The 22,014-nt window shown below is 35.4% G+C and overlaps 1 long non-coding RNA gene across 2 annotated transcripts in view; it reads right to left on the bottom strand.

Moving 5' to 3' along the window:
* LOC141922257 (uncharacterized) overlaps positions 1-22,014 on the bottom strand; it is a 69,049-nt gene that overhangs the window by 5,450 nt on the left and 41,585 nt on the right. Inside the window, exons 2-3 of one of the 2 annotated variants that reach the window (XR_012622923.1) lie at positions 12,269-12,300; positions 12,014-12,121 (exon numbers count right to left, since the gene is read on the bottom strand). This is a non-coding gene — a long non-coding RNA (uncharacterized LOC141922257). The remainder of the gene's footprint in view (positions 1-12,013; positions 12,122-12,268; positions 12,301-22,014) is intronic. The other variant, XR_012622922.1, reaches the window with a different exon arrangement.

Genomic DNA, 22,014 nt, shown 5'->3' with positions numbered 1-22,014 from the left:
TAGCATTTTTAATCCTCTTTAATCACTTTAATCATCTGATACTAATCTTAGGGAATTTGTTTTCTTTTTAAGCATAAATTTAAAAATTGCTATAACTAGCTGTATGGTTGCAAGTCATGTATTAATGCTGGGTTTACTATTGCTTTCCCCTAATGTATATCAGATTGATTTTCTTCAGCTGAACTTCATAACCCTTACATTTTTATCTTCTGTGCAACAAAGACAATGCTCTGTTCCAGCAAGCATCTTTTTAAACAGAGAAGCTTGGGAGCAACACCAAAAACCAAAATGTGGAAAAACTGAAGGGGATACAGAATGATGTGTTTACTCTCGGTAAACAGCTTTTGAATTAGAAAAATCTGGATTAAGAGGAAAAAAAAAAATTGCTTCCTGCATCTGTGATTGATGTTTACAGAGTCATAAAACATTTTACTGTAAACCATGTGCCTAGGGGAATTTGAGAGATTTGCCAATTTTCTACACCAGATCTGCATCTATTGAGGAATACCATGTTTCTTCAGCTTCTTTTGTGTAGCACACTGCACAAACTTATCTCAAAGCACTTCACAAGCCAGTTCAACAAATAAGTAGATATAAAAGGAAAACGTGACTGTGAATAGATATTGATGAAGGTTAAAAGAAGAAGTTTTCAAAAGAACTCTAAAGCTGACAGCCCTTAGTTTCATGGGTTTCTATTACATAACTCTGATTTTACAGAGGAGAACTACATTTTTATTTTGAAATTATATTTCATATAAAGAAAAGTGTATAAACATTTGTGGACTGATTCTATTTGAAGGTATGGCTAAAGGTAATTTAATTTATGTGTAGCTCCACCATTAACACAAATAATACCATTACTAAAAGAGCTGGCAGTAGCAATCGGGTTTGCACAGATTTTTAGTTTTGTTTGTAGCTTTTTATTTAATGAAATATCGGGAAACAGCTTTGTGGGTTCAGTGTTTATTATTTTTGTGCATTCTATTTGAAGTGGGAACTGCAAGTACGTGCCAAACGGATTGACATATTCTCTACAAGTCTCAGGGTAACTCTATAGCCTTTGTTTAATGCTAATTTATAGCTCTTCCCACTTCTAATCCTCCCAACACATATCCCCCAAAGTAAAGAACAAGTTAAACTAAATAAATAAAATAGTGAGCCTCAGTATATCAAACTGGGCCAAATATTTGTGTTTGATTTCTTCTTATATTAGCCTGCAAGTCCATTTTACATATGGTCCAGGAGTCCTATAACACTTCATATTTCTACTGCCTTAAAAACTGACTGATCTTCCTTTCCTATTTCTTTGCACCTGCAGTGCACAACTGCCATCAGTTGTATACAAAATATCCTCAGCAGAGTAAAAAATATACATACATGAAAGTCGTTCAGAGTTTAGTATCTTGGCCACTTCTAACAGACTGCAATAAAGGTTGCAAAATAATGTGTCCCTGAAGCACAAGGACATATTTAACATGGTCCAAACACATAGATATTTTTATAAACAGAAAGTCATCTTCAGATTTCCAAGGAAGGCTTTCTTCATGGCAAATATTCACCCTTTGTACTGTATGCTTTCTTTATTCATGTAATGATTTATCCTTTCCTGGTAGAAATAGAACATTACCCTCCTTTTTTGTATGGTGGAACATCATTATGTGTTTCTTCAGGGCCTTTTGTAATCTAGGAACACCTAGCTCTTTCAGTTGTGTATACCACATAATGCTTTCTAAAACTCTAAGCTTTCTGGTTTGTTCTGTTCTGGATCCCTTCCACTTTTTTTTTGTTTGTCTGTTTGTTTGTTTCTTAATGTCTTCCAAACAAAACTGGGCGCAGTAGTCGAAGCCAAAGTCTCACCAATGCCAAGTACAAAGCAAGTTTTAGATAGTGACATACAGTAGTCAATAATGTAGGGTGGAGGGAAGATGGCATAAAAAAATATATTTCTTAGAAAAGAAGAAGTTTCAAAGCAACACTTTGATTCAATAGCATTAGACTGTTTCAAAAAATGAAGAATTTTGTCAAAAATTTTTTTTGCAGGAAATGTTAGGCATTTTGTAGGGTCCTGGGCTGCATTAGAAGGAAGCTAATGCAGACAGGACTGTGCAAGGACAAGATAAAGTCAGCAACAAAGGGATAGTTATGGTCAGCAAAAGAAGGAATGACTATGGTCAGCAAAAGCACACAAGTCTGAATAAAATAAGATACAATGTAGAGAAGTTTGTAAGTTTCAGGTTGTATGTATGCAAATACAACTAACCAATGCAAGTGCTTGTAGAGGCGCCTGAACAGCACGTGTAGATAGTATGCAGCCTATCGGAGTACAGATGTGCGTGTGTATGGAACTTAGCGTACTATAAATGAAACCAGGATTGAAGAATAAACGAACGATTTGATCATCATATTGGTGTTGTGTCGTTCCTGATCCCTCATGAGCAAATAAGGACCCCGGCACATTTGAAATGCAAACAAAATTTTATATTGTTGGAGATCATAGAGCTGGGTTTTACAACAGCTAGAGTAGAAATTTAAAATTTCATTTAGAGAATCTGCCACACAGTCATCATATTAGATCTAGGAGAAGATGGACTTAATTTCCCTATTTAATATTGGAAGTAGTGAGAAAAATTTTCAAGGAAAAAGACACAAAAAAATGTTTTTCCAGAATGACAAACCTCCATATAATTGTAAAAAAGAAAAATCATAGATTAATCTAAAAAGCTAATTGATGGTATGCAAATAGAACATTTGTGTACATGAAGTCTTCATTTGGATAGATTCAGATCTTCCTCGGTGCATGAAAGAAAGGGGAAAGAAAGAGGTCAGCAATTATTCCATGCACCTGGACCACTTTTGACATCTCTAGGAGTAGCTATAAAATTAATACATCTAATCTGCTCATGAATGGAAATGGAGAGCTGTTGGTGTTTCGGTGTCACGGTACTCCTTTAACCCCCTAAAAATTGTCCACTGTTTCCTCAGGAAGGAAATGCCACATTGTTTATGGGTCAGTATGTGTACGTTTTGGGAAGGAAACAAAGAAAGGAAGGAAAGAACAGCAGCAACAAAAAATGGGTATGATGATAAATATGCATGGATTCTTTTTTTAAAACATATTGTGAAAACATCGTCTAAGTTTTGAGAAGCTCCAAACCTGCAACTGCCTCAGGCAAGCAAAAAGGCAATGGCTTATAAAGGAAATATGCTCTCAAATGATTTTTATTAAAGTACAGAGTAATCTTCTACTGGAAGTGGTGGCTATCCCATCATTTGAGATATTTTGAACAAGAAAATAAAATTTAGCTGGGCTACAAAACTGATCTTGACTACAGATCATGGACTAAAATCTACAGATCATAGACTAAAACACTTTACATGTATTTTTCTTATATCTAGACTCCAAGATTTAATGTTGCTGGTACAGTTTTAAAGGCCACATGCATTAATTTTCTGTGATGCATGCAGAGAAAGTTTTTGTGTCCAGGTAAGCTTATTTCAAACATACAAAACCTAGTAATACTTATTGAACTTATTTTATTGCAAATTCCATGGATTTTATATTGAAATCACATGCATCAGACATGAATATCTGAAACTATCTTTCAGACATAAATATGCATGTGTAATGCTAAATGTTGGATAACACATTTAGCATTAGTCCATGAGCTGCATGTTTTATATAAACATAAGTTATTTATAGTATGTTACCTGTATCTTCATATATGTTACATATTTTTGCAATTTGCTACAGACAGTATCTGCATCCAGAACTTAAAAAAAACCCCACCCTATGTAAAGAACACACTCTACCAATAAGATATTATTAAATAGGACTTGGTAAGTGAGTGCACATCAAAAAAATTGCTACCATGCACACTCCACCACTTAAGTAGATGCACACTGTGTGGCTAAAATGATTAGAGCAAACTGAAGTTATGTCCTGTAGGAGTGAGAGAACATCTGCTCTGAATTGTTTCATCAGCACAAATCTTATTGACTTCTTACAAAAGCATGTTTGAATCCCCAAAGCAGGAACATCTATCTTTCCCCATTTATAATCTCCATGGCTCACATAGAACCTGCTTACTCAGATCAAGGTGAGCCTCTGATTGGTTTATAGATATATAAAATATTTAAATCAAAGAAGTTGAAAGCAAAGGCTTATCCTGTATCCTCTCTTCTTGAATTTACACACAAGAGCTAAGGGCTGCTCACTTTTCAAGCCAGTATGAGTAACAGAGATTTCCATTTGTAGTTTTAACCCACCATCATAGCCTTTTTGAAAGTTTGAGACCCGTGTATTTGTCATGAGTGGTGGGGTTTTTTGGTTGATTTTTCAGGGTTTGTTTTTGGTTTTGTGTGACTATGATACAGCTTTCACATGAAACTAAAATTCACCTTTGTGTGGACAGCTGATATAAAGCTATGAAGTCATTCCTTAAACTCTCAGAACAGGAATTATTATTAGGGACACAAAGGCTTTGTGTCGGTTTGTCATGAGGTTTTATCCAGTATGATGTACTGTTAAGTGCTGTGTGAAAGCATTTTCCAAAGACCATAATTTCATTCAAGACTGTGTCCTGGTTTGAGCTCAGAGGGCAACTAAGCACTACGCAGCCATTCACTCACTCCCTCCTCCCCAGCTCTGGGAAGGAGAAAGTGAAGCAAAAGGCCCAGGAATCAGGATAAGGACAGGGACCCATTACGGTCAGGGGCAAAAGACAGGCTTGTTAGGGGAAGAAAAAGAGCATCACTTTAATTCAAGACACAAACAACAACAACACTTAACAGACAGAATGGGACAGTGAGAAGCATTAACACATCTTAAAAACACCTAACCCCACCTCTCCCTTCTTCCCAGGATCAGGTTTTTTTTTCTGATATCTCTACCTCCTCCCTCCAGTGGCACAGAGGGCAGGGAATGGGGGGTTTTCAGTCAGTCCACCACTCCAAGGGAGGGGGAAGCCCTCCCCTGCTCCATGTGGTGTCCCTCTCATGGGAGACAGTCCTCCACAAACTTTCTCCATCCTGAGTCATCCCCTCGGGGACACATTCTTCCCAAGGTCACCCCCACATGTTGTAGTCCTCCCAGCACTGAACTACAATTGCGGGGGCTTCTTCTTCCCATAGAGTCCTGACCTTCTTCAAGCTCATCCACCTGCTCCAGTGTGAGGTCCTCTGCACCACTGATGATGTCCATGGTGGCAGGGGGGTCGACCCTGCTGTCTCACCACACTTCAGCACTCTGTGCTCTGGCGCACCTCCCCCACTTCCTCCTCCTTCCTTCCACTGACCTTAGTGTTCTCATAGGTGTCCTTCTTGTAACTCCTCACCAATCTCAATCCTCTCTCAGGTTCCCCTTCTTAAATATGTTATAGCTGAGGCACAGCCACCTTCTCTAATTGGTTCAACCTTGACCACAGAAGGGTCCAACTTGGACCAGGGGAACTTCAAGAAGCTTCTCTCAGGGGGCCACCACTGTAGTCCCCTCCCCTGCTACCAAAAACCCCGCTGCACAAGCACAGCACAAATTAGAATGAGGAACACAGGGTACATAGGATGTTTTAGAAAGCTAGTGGGCAGTCACCTGCCTAACACACTAGTTGCAAACAGGTCTTTCTTCAAAATAATTATCTTAAAAAGAAAAGGCTAACTTACTTTTAGAAACGGGATCCTCTCACTGGGAGAAAACAGCTTTCTCCCTGGTAGTATTCTCAGACTGTTACTTTATGCACACTGGTTGCCTGAGATGCCTATGGGGGAACCTACTGAGAAAAAGTTAAGGGGTTCACTGTTCTGGATTTGCTTTAGAACTATGTATGTTTAGTTTCTTCATACCTTCCCATCATGATCATTTTGACGTTGATAATTTTTTTTTCTATGAGTGATTCTGATAAAGTAAAAGGTTATGTCATGCTTCCTGAACCACTGTCACTCACACATTTATTGAAACCTCAAAGAACTCTTACTAGATTTTTAAAGCATAATTACCCTTTACCAAAGCTCTTTTAAATATTTAAATTCATTATATGGTCTAATTATATAATATATATCATATATTTTATTTATTTTTTATTATTTACATATAGGTTAATTAATACATGCATTGATATCTTATTTAAAACATTTGACTGACACAGAAATAGTAGTACTTGACATTGAGAGAGCTCTTGACCAGCACTGAAGCTTTTCTAAAAATTGGTGCTTTTATAGGTGACTAAAGACTGCTTATACATGAGCTGTAATTCAGATCTAGGAGAGCTAGGTGTATGGAACTAATGACTACATGAACACCGAAAAGAAATTGAGCAGTAAGTCTAGCAAAATAGTCAGATGTAGAGCAAAGAAACAAAGCTTTGCCAGATAAGTCAAGAGTTAAGGCTGTTAGCGTGTATTTGCTCATAAACTTAGAAATCTCTAAATTCATACTGTGACCATGAAAGGACATAATATCTAAATTGTGTTAGCATGTATTCTTGAAACATCTGGTGTGTCTATACTGCAAGTCACTCTGGAAATCTGGCTAAGACATAGGAAGGACTGTCACCCTAGCAGCAAGTTCTTTTTCCTGTCTGTTTAAGGATCTGCAGTCTTTTAGTTACATTGTTTGCAAAATGTATGTAGAATAATTGCTTCCAAAGGATTGAACTGAAAAGAATTAGAAGAGTTGGTCAAAATACTGAGATTAAGCACAAGCCTTCTAGTTCATAGCTCAGTCCAGTAACTTCTCTAACCATATGAAATCTGTACCACCTTATATTCTTACTAGGATTTATGTTCTCCCTAGATAAGTTAAGAAACAATAACAAATAAAACAATATCATTCACTGTTTTTTTCTGAACAGGAACCTGATATAGCTCAGAACTGAGAACATTTATTTTTTATCTGCTTGTTTAATGAAATTATCACTTAACTTTTAAATACTTTTTAAATTATGATACTGCTGAAATGAAAAGCCTCCATTTCTTTCCACATTGTTTAAACTCTTGTTTTGGATACAGAGTCCTAAATTTTCATAGATTTAAAGAAGAATATGGTTATTTAGATTATTTTAAAAGGCACCTGTCATCTGAGCCCTACATCAACTTACTGCTCAGAGCAGGGCTCATCTCAAAGACAGGCTAGGTTGCACAAAGCTTGGTACAGTCAAGGAAAAATCTGAAGACCTCCAGGAACAGAGATTTCACTACCTCTCTGGGAAACATGCCTCAGTGCTTAACCACCTTTTATGCAATTTCCCTGTGCATTTTTTCACTTTGTAAACACTGTGTCTTCCCCATTTATGATACACTTCAAAGATTTCAGCTCTTCTTCACAACTTTCTGATTAACTGTTTTACACAGCACAAGGTTGAAATTAGGTTCCACCCTTCCTCATCTTTCTCTTCTCCAGGCAAAAAAAATACAACAAACCAACTTTTCTGTTTCTCCTCATGTTCTTTAGCTCACTGACCATCTTATTTTCCCTCCACTGGACTTTGTCCAGGTGTCAATCTCTCTCTCATATGGGGGCACCCAAAACTGGTCATGATATAAATGCCTTACAACTTGCATCAGCCCATTAGCTTTTTATAATGCAGTCCAACAAATTGTTAGCCTTCATTGCTATGATTGCCAAAGCATTTTTTTTAAAAGACTGTCAAAGTAAAAATGAAAATAAAATAATTTTAAAGTTTTTTTCCAAGGTCTGATTTCTGAGGAAATTTTGGAGGCTTGTTCTTACTGTTCTCTTTCAGCATAAAATCATGCGAGAATAGTGGAAGATGTCTTTGAAACAAACAAAAAAGTAGTAACAATAATTCCCACGGAGTACTGCTTCATAATTCTTTTCATAAGAGCAAGCTCCTGATGCAGCAACTTTTCTCAGCTAGAAGGTTAGCCAGTCTTAATTCCCACTGAGGGGACTGTAACCTAGTGAAATAATTAAGCTCATACCAGTGGCACAGAAAACATTTTTGGGTGTTCCTGGTAACTTCCATGCCTTAATTCAATATAAGACAAAATTACACCTTCTGAGAACTTTCTACAGGGTTGTTCTCTCTTTCCCCCCACCAGTTACTATGGATAAACAGCAGATTACAAGTTAGGCAGCTTATTAAGGCTCTCACTAATCCTATGGGTTTTCAAAAAGCTTGGGGGTTAGCTATAATTGGGTTTGTGTTGAACTTGACCAGAACATTATACCAGAGCAGCTGTACTGCTTCCAAGACTGGAAAAAAGACACTTATAAACAAAAGCAACAAATAGCAAGAACAAAAAGATCTATTTTCCCCTTTGTTCATTAATACATCTAAAAACATGTTTGGTGCTGCTGCACTCATTTCAATAGTCTCAGTAGGGATGAATTTGAAAAAATTCTCTGCTTCAGAGAAAAAAATCATTCCTGAACATTGTCATTTGTATGTATCATTTTTCTAGCATACACTCTTGTAAGGGACTGTGTTTGTCTCAACATTGCTACTGCACCACTACCACTTCCTGGCCTCAATATCCTGTCGCCATGGAGTAGTACACTCTGAAGGAGACAAATTGCCCCTGAAGAAACCACGATATCCACCCAAAGCTGGAGCAACAACATCCTTGGCAATGCCAACCAAGCTGCGTTTGCATGCGAGCTGGGTGGAGAGGAAATCAGGGTGAGGAAGAGGTGCAGAGGCTGAAGACCCCACAGATCGACCACCCACCGACACGACCACCGTGAACACCTGGGCATGCGCGCATGGAGGAACAAGGGGTGGCACATATTACAATGAGCTCTGTAGAAATGGGCAGACTATTTGGAGAAATCGTGGGGACTGAGGCAATAAAAGGAGTGTGTACTTCTCTCTCGGGAACCTCGATCTTGATCTTGATATTTGATGAACCTTGATCTTAATCTTGATCTTCTTGACCTTGAACTTGATCTTATCGCTTGGAGTTGGGACTTTGGCGGTGCTTGGATCTTGGAGCAAAGACCCCATCACCTGCACTGAGACCGAGCCAACAAGATGTTGCTGGATTCATGGTGGTGGTAATTAATCTTGCTGCATCTCTACCGTTTGCTTGCTTTGGTATTCTGACTTTTCCTTTCTTCTTCTCTCTGTCCTATCGCTATTATCAGTTGTTATGGGAAATAAAGTTTACAAGGTTGTACGGCATCTGACCTCATTTGTGTCTTAATTTTACTCCTGGGATCATTTAAAAACCCTCCCCAATATTGGATTGGGGCAACTCTTTATGTGAAATAAACTTCACAAGCCAAAAAAATAGAATAGCTATCAGAAAGCAGTGAGGAGAAAAATGAAAAAAAAAAAAAAAGTTTCACAAGGTAGTCTCATTCCTTTCACAAGTACTTTTTTTTTTCTGTGTAATAAATTTCTCAAGTAAACATTTGTTCACAGTCAACACATTTAAAAATTTAAAGCAATATCGACTCTGCTACATATACCATCAAATCCCATATCATCATGATAGTCATCAAACCCAATAATGTCACCTGTCTTTGAGGTAGAAGCTGACATCAGGTGAATAAATTGCATTCTCCAAATACCCAGAACTGATACTATAGACTAGTAATCAAATAGTAAGACACTATTTGATGTCTTAGGGGGACAAATACTAACCCTTTCAAAGAGGATTTGGCCACTGAGCAAGAATTTATCTTCTAGTTTTCTCTTTTCATCAAGATGAATGAGGTAGAATAAAATATGGATTTATTGACTCTGAGGACTGGAAATAGTAAAACTTGCTCTTTCTTTCAGTAAATTAAACAGAAATTATTCAGAAGATAGAGTATGTGTGTAGTCCATTTCTTTTGGTGACTTTTCAAACCATAAATGAATGCTTTGAAATGAAATACTTCTGATTAGCCAGTAGAAATAGTTATTTAAATAAAAATGTAATAGTGGTTTTCATTTAACACTTTTCTGGTTTCCACTTTCCTATTTATATCAGTATGAACTAAATCAAATAGATGGGCTCCAGAGATCCTTAAAGCAAAAAGCCCTCTGATCAAGCAGTAATAGCATACAACAATTCCCTAAGTGAATAGTATTAAGGGAAGAGACTGGGCACAAAACAAAACAGGAAGACATTGTTAATAGTTTTCACAAGTTTTTTGTCTTTTAAGGTTTTTTCTCTGTTTTTATTTCTCTGACAGTTTACTTTCTCTATTTCCTGATCTTTCTAGAAATGGAAATGTAAATGGAGATGTCAGAGAAAGGAACATTCCTGAAAACCATGGTTTTGTACTGCTTACCAAGGAAAATATTGCAACTCAATACATTGTGGTAATGAAAGAGATGAGATGCTGGGAAATTATAAGTGTGAGAAAAAAGAAAACCTTAGAGGTGGCACTTTGAACAGATTACTGGAGAATGAGTCTATGTCCCTTTTATTGACATATTTCAAGAAAACTGCTATATGGCGGGTCACACAATTCCAGTATAAATGTTTTCATGTTTATGAATGTCTGCATCCACAAAATCCCAGAAACACAATATATTCTGACCAAGAGGAAAGGAGTTTCCTCTCTCTTTTAAGCTTGCTCTTCCTGCTTTACATATATAAAAACTCAAACTGAAGCAAAGAGCTTTGGAACATATATATACTGACAATCAAATCCTAAATAATAAAATGCATTATGCATTTGGTCATTAGAAAGAGTGTTTTCCAGGACATTTACTGATTACTATATGCAAGCATAATCCCCTAAAAATTCTTCAAGGTTAGTTATGTGAGAAAGGCAAGGTAGATGTAATTAGTTTTATTTTATTCCTGCAAACAAGTAATTTTGGGGGTGAAGAAAAAAAAAGCAGCTTGTTATTCAGTACATAGTCTGTGAGCATTTGGTGGCAGAGAGATGTGTTTATTCTGTTATCTAGTAGGTATGGGTGGTTTAAGCTATGTTTTTCTTCAATATAATCAGTCTCAGAGGGACCATTGAGACCCTGCTGAATCAAATGATCACAAAAGGCATGTATGATTTCTGAACAGCTTGATGTTATTATGACATTTAAGCCCAATTTATTTCATTTGCATTATGATGGAAGGAATACCAGGAACCATGGTAACTTAAATGTAATTTAAATTCCTTAGAAGATTTCATTTTAGCTACAGATAACTACATTAAGAAAGATTTATTTAGCAAATTGTAGATATTATCTAGGGCTTCATGTTTGTCATTTGCAATAAATTACATAGTTAAGCAAAAACTATAAAAGGCCACTTTTTGTTGTCATTTTGTTTTACAATGATAAACATTAATGTTGGCACAGATTATATATATAGGACATACTCAAATGGACCATATTGTTAATAAATTGTATAATGAATAAATAAATCTTTTAAATTGTTTGGTCTTCAAAGCTTAGATACGTTCATGCAAACAGAGATCATCAGTGACAGATCAAATCTGGTCTGTATGTGACTATGAATATCTTTGTATAATTTAATGCACTGTCTTTTGTAATTCTTCAACTCACTCCTTACTGTAGCGAACAGATTTAGTTGTCAGATTACAGTCTTTAAATGACTAAAGCTATCATGTAACTATATATCTTTACAGGTCCTTTTCTTCTGTGAGAATCACCAAACTACTTATTTATTAAGCTTCTTAACATTCCATTAATTTTATCACACTGAAGACTGAAATGTAGACAAAATTAATTTTCTTCAACAGTTTTGCTCATGGGAGAAGAAAATGCTTCCTTCTGTTTGACTGCTTGAGGCTCGCTTCTTGGATACAGAAAAACAACATTGGTATAAACTGCTGGTTTAGGCTTATAACCTCATCCAGCTGGCATCCAGAGGCTATAAACGTCAAAGTGCCACTCAAAGTGATGAACTTAATAAGCACATACCAGGAATGATATTAGCTCTAATATTGCCAATGAATGCAGGCTGTTATGAAAGTTTTTGTGGACTTGCATCCCTTGGCCAAAAAAACAGCTCTTACTACAATCCATAAACCAGTGTAAATAAAGCCACTGGCGCTCAAAGATGTCTGTATATTAACCCCATTACGTAGTTATACCTTTTATAACTGCATGATGAAATGGAGCTGACAGATTCCCTTGTTATGTGTAGAGTTTAAAGCATTTTTTTCTTCAGTATTCTCCATTTTAGATCTGCAGAAAAAGTGCTATATAAGCAATGTATTAGTAAAAGAATACACACTTTTCAAAATATTTAAATTCAAATTAAACTTGCATTTCAATTAAACAAACATAATTACTTAACAAACCAATTAGATAGGATTCAAAATAAAATACGAAACATGCACTTTTACCTTTAGTCCTTAAATGAATCATGATTTCTTGTCTGAAATAAAAACACAGTTTTATAAGCATGTGTCACAAAAGCATCTAGAAAAATAATTCACATTGTTTACCAGGTGCACTTTTTGTGCTGGGACATAAGTACAGCATCCCAGTCTTTTTAATGTATAAGCTAAATTACATATATATATTTTATATATATGTATATATATATATACATATATATATATAAACTACATATATTGAATATGTAGTTTACTAAACTATAAATGCATTTACTAAACTATAAATGCATTTAAGTTTATATATACAAGTCTACAAATATGTCAGTTTATATAATTTAGAACAAAATTTTCATATATAGTATTTTTAAGTATTTAAAAAAATTAAGTATGTGCAGTTTCCTTGATCCACCAATCTTTCAATAGAATAGATGATGTAACACCAATGATGTAACACCAGATGTAACACTAGATGATGTAACACCAATAGATAAAGGTAACACCAATGATGTTTATACAAATGGTAGTTACTGTGAATTAGAGATGTAATTAATTCCTGGAGGAATTTAAATTCAGCTTTTACTGAAAACCATCACTGGATGTTTTTAATATTTATGCACAGTCAGAGGGAGAAGTAGAAGTGTTTGGGTTTTTTAAATGACAGGTCAAAATTCTTTCACATGCAGAGGAATACAATTTGTTGTGAGAATTTATATGGCATTGGAGACTGGCCTCCACAGAACTGTATGCCGCTCTTTGTAAAGAAACAACATTTTAAACCTAATCCTTACTGTACTTATAACTGCATTTAAATATTGTGCTAGTTGGTGCATAGATCACATTCCTATGACCTGTACCTCTTGCTTACAATTTTGTCTTTTTCTTCTATTTGATTCTAGATTACTTTTGAATGTGACTACACGTTCTGGCACACTAGGCACCAATAAACTTCATTGGGGCAGAAATTAGACAATCCAGTTCTGTCTATAGGGCACTGTAGGCCACTGTGATTTTACATCCATCAAGCTAGTTCAACTCAGTTCATCAGCAGACAGCTGAGAATCCATTTGTAAATGCACATCCAGGCTTGCTGCCTTAGAGACTGCCCAGAGGGCATCTAGATGACTGATTCCAAGAAGCGAGGTGGAACACAAAGTTACTTTTATATTCTGAATAAAACTATCATCTCTGAGTCTTGACAGCTGAATGTTATCCAGCCAACCAAAACTATGTGCTCATTCACTGTCTTTGCTATTAGATTATCACCGTCACTACGCCTTTGAAAAGCACTACGTACATCTTTCATTTTCTCTGTTCCTGAATAAACAAACTCCTGATAGCTGAAATCCCTGCTGATCCACTAACCTAAGGTGGTAGATATGGAAGGATAGGAAAAGGAAAGCTTCAGACTTGAATAAGAAATGCCTCAGCTACACCATGACAGAGGGACCAAGAGTTTTTTTAATAGAAGTATGTGATTTCTAAAATGTATTTTGAGTATAATTAACAAACATCCTATTACCACATAATAGCAAATCTGTCTTTTAAAGAAAAAAACTGGTAGTATATGTTTAATTATACAACAAGACTTTTAAGTTGTGTCTGGATTTTTTTTTAATTACATTTCTGCTTTGGGTTTCATATGCAAATATATGCATAAGGAGAGTAGACATTAGACAAATTTGTTACAGTAAGTGAGAACCAAGAGACCTATCTGATTAATACACATTGAATGAAAAGAAAGAAAATATTCAGTAGAGGACAAGCCAAGGAAACAACTAGTAATGCATTGACTTGAGAACAAATTAATTTATATTATAAGCATTTACAGTTTATATTGTAAGCTTTTTCTTACCAAAATCTATACAGGAATTTTGCTATGTGAATAGATATGAGATGGACACTGTCTGTTGTATGTTATGTCCCAATAGTTCAAATTACTTGTATTATATTTGATCAGTGATATAAGTAATAGGAGAACAATGTCCCTAGGAAAGTTCACAAAATGTTATGTACTCATCAGGCAGTAGTTCTCAAGATATATAGTCTACAATAGCCCAGAAGATAAGTAGATACCATTTCAGAAAACAAAGTTGATATGATAAATTATTTTATTGATGATGATGATGTATAAGATACTTCTTGACATTCCAATATGTACATGATTATCCTCCTCTATATAACTGAGTCTTTTGGTATTGTTGAAGATCTTTAGGCATTTCACACTCCACAGTTCTAACCATTTCTCAATATAGCCCTGGCAGTGTACATTCTAATACCTTGTAAATAAAGCACTGCCTACCTTAGATTAGGAAAGTGCAACTTTATAGGTTGCTCATTTGAAAGTACCATCATATTTAACAGAGAATTAATATTATATTATAAGAATCATATAGAAATTAATATGCACTTTCTATAACACAACAAAAATAAAAGGTGTAATTTGTGCTATTAAACTTGATTTATTGTTATACAGTAAGGTTAAATTGAATACAAGGTAAGATGTACTTTTATTGTGTTTGTTTCAGTGTGTATGGTTTTATGTTCACAACAGAAAAGGCACAGTTTCACAATTAAGAAAGACCATCATTTCAGTTAAATGTCCATCCTAATTCAGAGGTGAGTTCAAGGCAAGTATTTGGGGAAAAGAAAAAGAACTGCATGTAATAACAGGAAAATGTATTAAAATTGGTATAATTGTGTCATGTGCAGAATTGATTAAAGATGCTGAATATATCAAGGGAAAATATACTTGGGATAAGGCTAAGGAAAAGAAGTATTTTTAATGCATCAATTACAAGTTAAAGAATTTTAACAATAAGTATTGGCGTATGAAAGAAATAAAATTGATGAGTGATGCAAACAAAAGTCCAATAATTATTCTGTGCTATATTTGCAAAGTGGAATGATAGGATTAACAGTTCGTGGTATTTTTTCTATTTATTTGAAAAAGATGGAAAAGAATGGGAATATTATTAAAACAGCAAAATATTGTCTCCATTAGTCTGTAAAGATCTAAGGAAAATTGGCATCTCAGAGGAGAGGACTCTAGAGTTTTATGGACTATAGACAATTTCTTTTAAATAAATCCTGGGAATTCCAGAAGTGAGCTGACTACGAGTTTGTTTAATTAAATTAATGCAGAAGTATTTCTATACAAGATATTTTGACTGGTATAAGGTTTTTTACTTCACATTAAATTAAAATAGTGCAGTTTATTACCAGAATCAGAATCATGGAATGGGTGAAGTTGGAAGGGACTTCTGGAGGTCATCTTGTTCAACCACCCTGCTTAAGGAGGGCTGCCTAGAGCCAGTTGCCCAGGGCCATGTCCAAATGGTTTTTGTGTATCTCCAAAATGTAGACTCCAAGGATGGATCAATCTTAAAAGAACTGAAAATATTATCAGAACTCAAAATTCACTACTGATGAGAAATCAACATAGAACTGAAGTTCCACATGAAGTTCTGTAGGGATTGATATCAATATAATTCAGAATTTTCTTTAATGATATGGAAGTGAATATAAAATCAGTGCTTATAAAATTATTAAAGTAAATTAAAGTACAGTAGTATGGCTTATTTGAAAAACTGACCCATTCAAATAAAATTCATTTAATGTAAGGCAAATGTAGAGATGCAGATACACAAGCAAGAAATGCAAGTCATCACTGATTTTCATGGAAGCTGAGACCAGATAAATTGGAGGTGGGAAAGGAAAAGCCCTTATTTTTGAAATAATGTCTAGTTAACTAACAAGACCTAGTAGGAAATGGCTTTCATAATGCATATTTCCAACATATACTGGTTTTCTTCTCAACCTAGTCTAGACTGAACATTAATTTTTAATTAGAATTATTTCTCCCCTCTATCAAAATTGTGGATTGTTCTTTTGACATGTTTTATTTCAGTTCATACTTTTATTTATTTTGTGTCATTGAAATAGAAAAAAAAATTGTTTACATCTTGAAAACGTTAATATCTCTTTTTTCTCAAAAAAAAAAAAAAAGTACGGTTGAAATAAACCCTTTAGTGCAAATGACTGTAATACCATCAGATTTGCATTACCCCATTAAAAACCCCAAAAAATCACACCTACATCTACTTATTAGCTGTTGATACACATTATTAACATAAATTTAGGAGGTATGGATGTCTTGCAATCAAGTTTGACTTTCTTTTTGGAAGACGTGCTTCTGTTTGACAGAAGTTATCAGATCAAATATAAGGGCAACTTGGTGAAATGTAATGACCTGAGATATACAGACAGTCAGGCTATATGATCTAATGGTCCCTTAGGCTTCAGATTCTATAAAAATCTATTAATCTTTTATACCCAAGGTAGTGCAAGTGCAGCCATTAGACCAAGATTTATTTGCAACAGACCACCACAGGGGAAATACAAAATTTATTTGAAATGACCTTTCAATTCTGAAGTTCAATTTGTCCACCATCGTACGTCTTTTAACCTCTAGACATGTCTTTCTTAGTCTGAAAGAGGGATCTCAGGAGGCGGAGAAGGTGAAGACAACAAATACTAATTTTTATAGTTACAAATGCTTACAGTTCCCTCTGCGCTAACAGTAGAAAAGGCAACCAGGATCAGTTCAGAGTCCAGCTTCTAATATAGCAAGACAAATCTTTTACACTAAGGTGAGCATCAAGCAGAAGGGGATTACCAGTTGATAAGACAAGTTCAATGTAAGCAGTATGCCATCCATAATGTTCCACACAGATAAACTCTGTTGAAATACACTTGCTCTATGGGCCTTGAAATGTGAAAAAAAATCAGCATCTTTTTGGTGTAAGTGAACTTAAACTACTTTATTAAAATTTTCTGCCAGCCAAATACATTTATGTCAGTAATCTTAGATTCTAATTAGGTGGGCGTGCTGCTAATACCTTACATACACTGAAGAAAGATCATAGCAAATCCATGCGTCTCTTGCCATATATTGGGGTGATGAGGCACAGTAGGAAGGTTCAGCACACTATTTCTAAAACTCTCTTTGAGAAGAGGATCTGTATTAAATGTTACATTGTGAACAAAGCTGATAAACTAAAGTTAGTCAAAGAAGCTAACTGAGGGTTTTGCTTTTTTTTTTTTTTCTCTACTCTTCCCTTATGGTTGTTTTATAAGTGATTTTGTGAAACATTAGCTAGTAGTCAGTAATTCAGTGATTATGAAAGTATAATATTTCTAAATACAAGTAGCACATTCTACATTACATGATATTCGCACTACCTGATACATTGAATATTTATTTTAGAGTAGATCTGCATTCACAAAACAACAAAATAAAGTTTCCCCTTTAATGGAGAAAGCTAACATTGAAAAATATATCATTGTTTCTATCTGGTCAAAGGGATGGGACTGCTACTCTGCACTGGTTGTAAAAGTGAGGGACCAGTACAGAGGGATGGGATGCATCATATTAAGCCCCAAACATACCTTTCTGCAAGAAGGTCACAGTAGGGCCCATACAGATGCCCACAGTAAGCAGGTACACCTGGTTAGCTGAAATAGCTGTTGCAATAATGTCCTGCCACTACACTGCTATTTATCTTAATGGTAAGGAAGGTGGGAGGAGGCACTTACTCCAGGGTTTCTTGGATTTATGTATCTAACTTCCAGTATTCAGTCTGAAAAAGCTAGACTGTAAAAGTCAGTGTTAGGGAGGGGATTAGTTCTCCCTTTACTTCTCTAAATCACAGTCTCTGCTCTTGCTTCCAGTCAGGCACCACTCCATCTATTCAGCAGCTGAGGTGATTCAGCTCCAGATTTCTATCTGTTAGGTAGCTCTAGGGGGAAAATCAGCAATAAACACTCTATCCTGGTGATGAGGTTGCCTCATTTCACATTCCCAAAGATAACTTTTCAGGTGGAAGCAGTGAACTTTGTGAAGTTTTTAAAGTGAAAGCTAAGCAACTTCTCTTCAATCCTTCATGCCCTAGGTGATGACCATGGCTCTGGATGTTTTGATGACACTGAAGCTGTTCTAGTTTTGCTATCAGCCAGGTGAGAAGGATCATCAGTTAAGCAACTTTCAGTATGAGGCATATCAACTTGTTCCTTCTTATTTTAAGCTATCAGTGAAATGAAACACACATGAAGATCAGTCCAACACATCTTAACTACACTCAATAACATCTGTTTTATTTAAATATATGTCATTTATTACTTTTTCATAATTTCTGATACAGCTTGTAGTACAACAAATTATATGCAGCATAAAGGAAGGCACATATATCTACAGAGAATATTGCCCAGACAAAATGTTTCACAGACTTCATATTCTGTGGGCAAAGCAACTTGTTCTTACAGGGGTAAGGCAGCAGAGACCTTTTGCTTTCAAATTCTCTTTGTTCAAGTGAGAAATGTTGATAACTAGCATAGTTATCTTAGACTTGTGTTACCAGGTTTGATTTAACAAATAATGACAAAAGAATCAACAACAAAAAAATACTCCTAAAGCATGATTGCCAGAAGAATATGACTCTATTTTTTTATGACTTATGTGTGAAATCCTTGTTTACCTCGCTAATCATCAGTTCAAGCTCTGATCTTTCTTCTCTGTGTGCTACTTGTATTAGTCGGGGGTTTTTTCTATAAGAAGTTCAGAGACTTCTTTCACTCTCTCAGGTGCTTTAAACATTACCTCTGCCTACATCTCTCGTTTTATCTCTTTCTACTCCTTGGATTCTTTCTGAATTTCCTTCATCTCTTCTCTTTCTACTGTCATACAAGACTTGTTTCCATCATACTAACCATTACAGCTGGGAGAACCATCCTGTGCAAAGAAACTCTTGCAAGAAACTCTGTGTTTCTTAACACAGATACTGGACTGACTGTGAAATTGTTTTAAGAAAAGGAATTTATTTCCATTTGTCACACACAAAGCCTATACAGCTGTATGCCAGGTATATTAAAGGATGAATGGCTCATGTCATGGACTGTGAAATAGGTCATGTCATTGCCCTGAAGCTGATGTTTTTAAAAACAGTGCCACCAAAAGCACTGCTGATTCACCTTTGAGGATGGGTATCCATGCAGATGCACTCATCATTTCTTCCTGAACCTGTATATCCTCAAATGCATTATATTGTAATGTATTCTATTTGCTAGCTTGCTTCATTTTATGTTCTCTGACTGAAAGTCCCTAGAGTCTTTGTTTATAAGCAAACTATCTCATGTAGAGCACTGTACTCATTCTCTGCCTAAAGGATCTGAATTCGTGAAAGCTGAACATGAAAATCAAAGTGTCAAGCCACTGATTTCATCTGTGATGAGTATAAGAGGTCCAAAATCATACACATATGTGTTTACATATACACATAAATATGTACACATATATTTACTTAGCTTTCAGAAATTTAGCATACTACTCTGATACCATTGTTGGACCTCACATATATGCATTAGCACCTCTTACAATGAGGAATCAGGTTATATACATCTTTAGGAAGAACTTATGCTATAAAGTATTTCCTATGACTTTTTTCATAAAAGATAAAGCTTAGTTAAATCAGGAGTCTATCATACCTTTTTTAAATGTATGTATTTTATAAACTAATACAGAATATTCAAATACAATTAATCACATCCAGTTGCATTTTATGAAATTAAAATGAATCATATTTCTACAAAAAAGGCAACTATATCTGATGCTATCTAACAAAATGGTTCAACACCAGTTCTCTTTCTGTATATGTCAAGTAGAAATAACACATTTCCAAACAAGAAGAAACTTCATTTTACATGTATGTATGTATTTATCAAGTTCTTTGTGCTCTTGATATTACTGGGCTTGATATGAATGAACAAGATATGAGTAAATCATAGGTATTCTGAGGGTTCTTCTATAATGTTGGATATTTAGAAATGTGACAAAAATGAACCATTAACACAGATTTTGCCAATGAAGCACCCAGTGCTCCTCTTTGAAAAAGCCCTATTACTACATAAATCTGAGTTTCCAGCTCTGATGTCTGCGTTAGACTGCATATAAAGTACTGTGTCCAGCTTTGGAGCCCCCAGTGCAAGAAAAACATCAATGAAAGGGAATGAGTTGAGGGGATGAAGCTGATCGGGGGCTGAAGCCCTCACCCTGTGAGCAGAGGCTACAAGACTGGAGCTTGTTTGGCCTAGAGAAAGGATGGCTTCATGGGGGATATAAGAGCAGTCCTCCAATACATACAGAGTGGCTATTGAGAAGACCAAGTCAGGTTATTCACACTGGTGTATGGTGGCAGGACTACTGGTTTTCTCTTTTATTTCATCATAGTTATTGTTTCCTCTTTTTTTATCATATTTATGAAGTGACAGAGAAAGCTGAAAAAGTTTTCTTCAGAACAAAGAGAAATAGAGAATCATAGAAGGATCTCTCTGTAGAGGAAGCAGTGGTGGATATAAAAAGAAAGGAAATATATGGCTTCTTGGGAGAAGGGAAAATATTCATAAAACATCATTACTATGAGGTTTCCCTCAAAGTTGAAAGTCTAGATACTCCTAAAGCATGCTGATCTCAAACTGTTTGTTTGTTATCATTAACTGTCAGCATATGAAAGTTATTGCTACATTTCTTTCCATACTCCAATTCGCTATTGAATCCTCCATAAACTTATCTTCTGGTTGTGCTATGCATATTTAACTTCAGCTATCTATACCATGTTAAGTCTTGTGCTCTCATTTAGCACTCAGCATGTGCTAAAATTGGATCTCTATCCACTGTACCTGGCTTTCTTGAAATGAAATACATTTCTTTGAAGGGTTTATACTTTTTGTATGGTTTGTGGGTGTTTTTTTTTTATTCACTGAAACAAACTATGAATCATGCTAGAAATGAAAAAAATTCCAGCTCCACAGAATGTAATATGATGTTATGCAACATACAGGAATAGTAATCATGGTGTTTTCAAACATTCTTATTTACTCCTTGATCAGATTTCCAGCATTCAGCTAAGACCAAAATAGAAATGACAAATAAAGCTAATTTCCTATACAGCCATAAGCCTTCATGGCTTTAGAAGTCCCTCAGGACACTTAGAAAATAAAAACAACATTAAAGCTAATAACAGTATGATAATTTACACCTTTGGGACCTGCTCCAGGAGATTTCTGGAGGAATACTGCTGGCTACCCTTTTCTTTTCTTTAACCTCTGATTTGCTCCTACTATAATTATCTATGCGTAAACAAAATGTAGTCTATCTTATCTTAAAAAGAACAGGCACACATGTCACTGCTTCTTTTCTTTTTTTTTCTTTTTTTTTTTTTCATTTTCAGCTCTAATTTCAGTAAGTATGTTGTAGCATTGAATAGTTTTTCTCTTCCAGATCCATCTGGATTATTTCCAGGTTAGTTTTACCCCTTGTATTCCACTAGGCTGTTCTTGATCAAGTCTAATAACATCTGGGAACCCAAAACTCAGAACCATACTTCTCACTAAGTCAGGTGCCTTTAGCAACGGTCCCCTTCCTGAAATCTTATTATCCACTCACTGATGCTGTTGTCTCTTGATTCTTCTTGAACACCCCTAACATTCTTTTGGGATGTCTTTTGAACTATATTTTTATTCACCATTCAAAACTTTGCAGTAGTTGCATTGGTCTCTCACCAGTTTTATTCTTCTGACTTAAAGTCTCATCCCACTTTTCTGCAGCTGACAAAACAGATGTACTCCTAATTGATACATATTTTCTCATTTTTTACTTTTACAAATAACACCTTTCATCAATACCCACCACCAAAATGATA

This window comes from Strix aluco, chromosome 4 (genome assembly GCF_031877795.1).
Source record: "Strix aluco isolate bStrAlu1 chromosome 4, bStrAlu1.hap1, whole genome shotgun sequence".
Classification (NCBI taxonomy): Eukaryota; Metazoa; Chordata; class Aves; order Strigiformes; family Strigidae; genus Strix; species Strix aluco.
The sequence above is the reverse complement of the archived record's forward strand: the minus strand, read 5'-3'. Positions and strand labels throughout refer to the sequence as shown.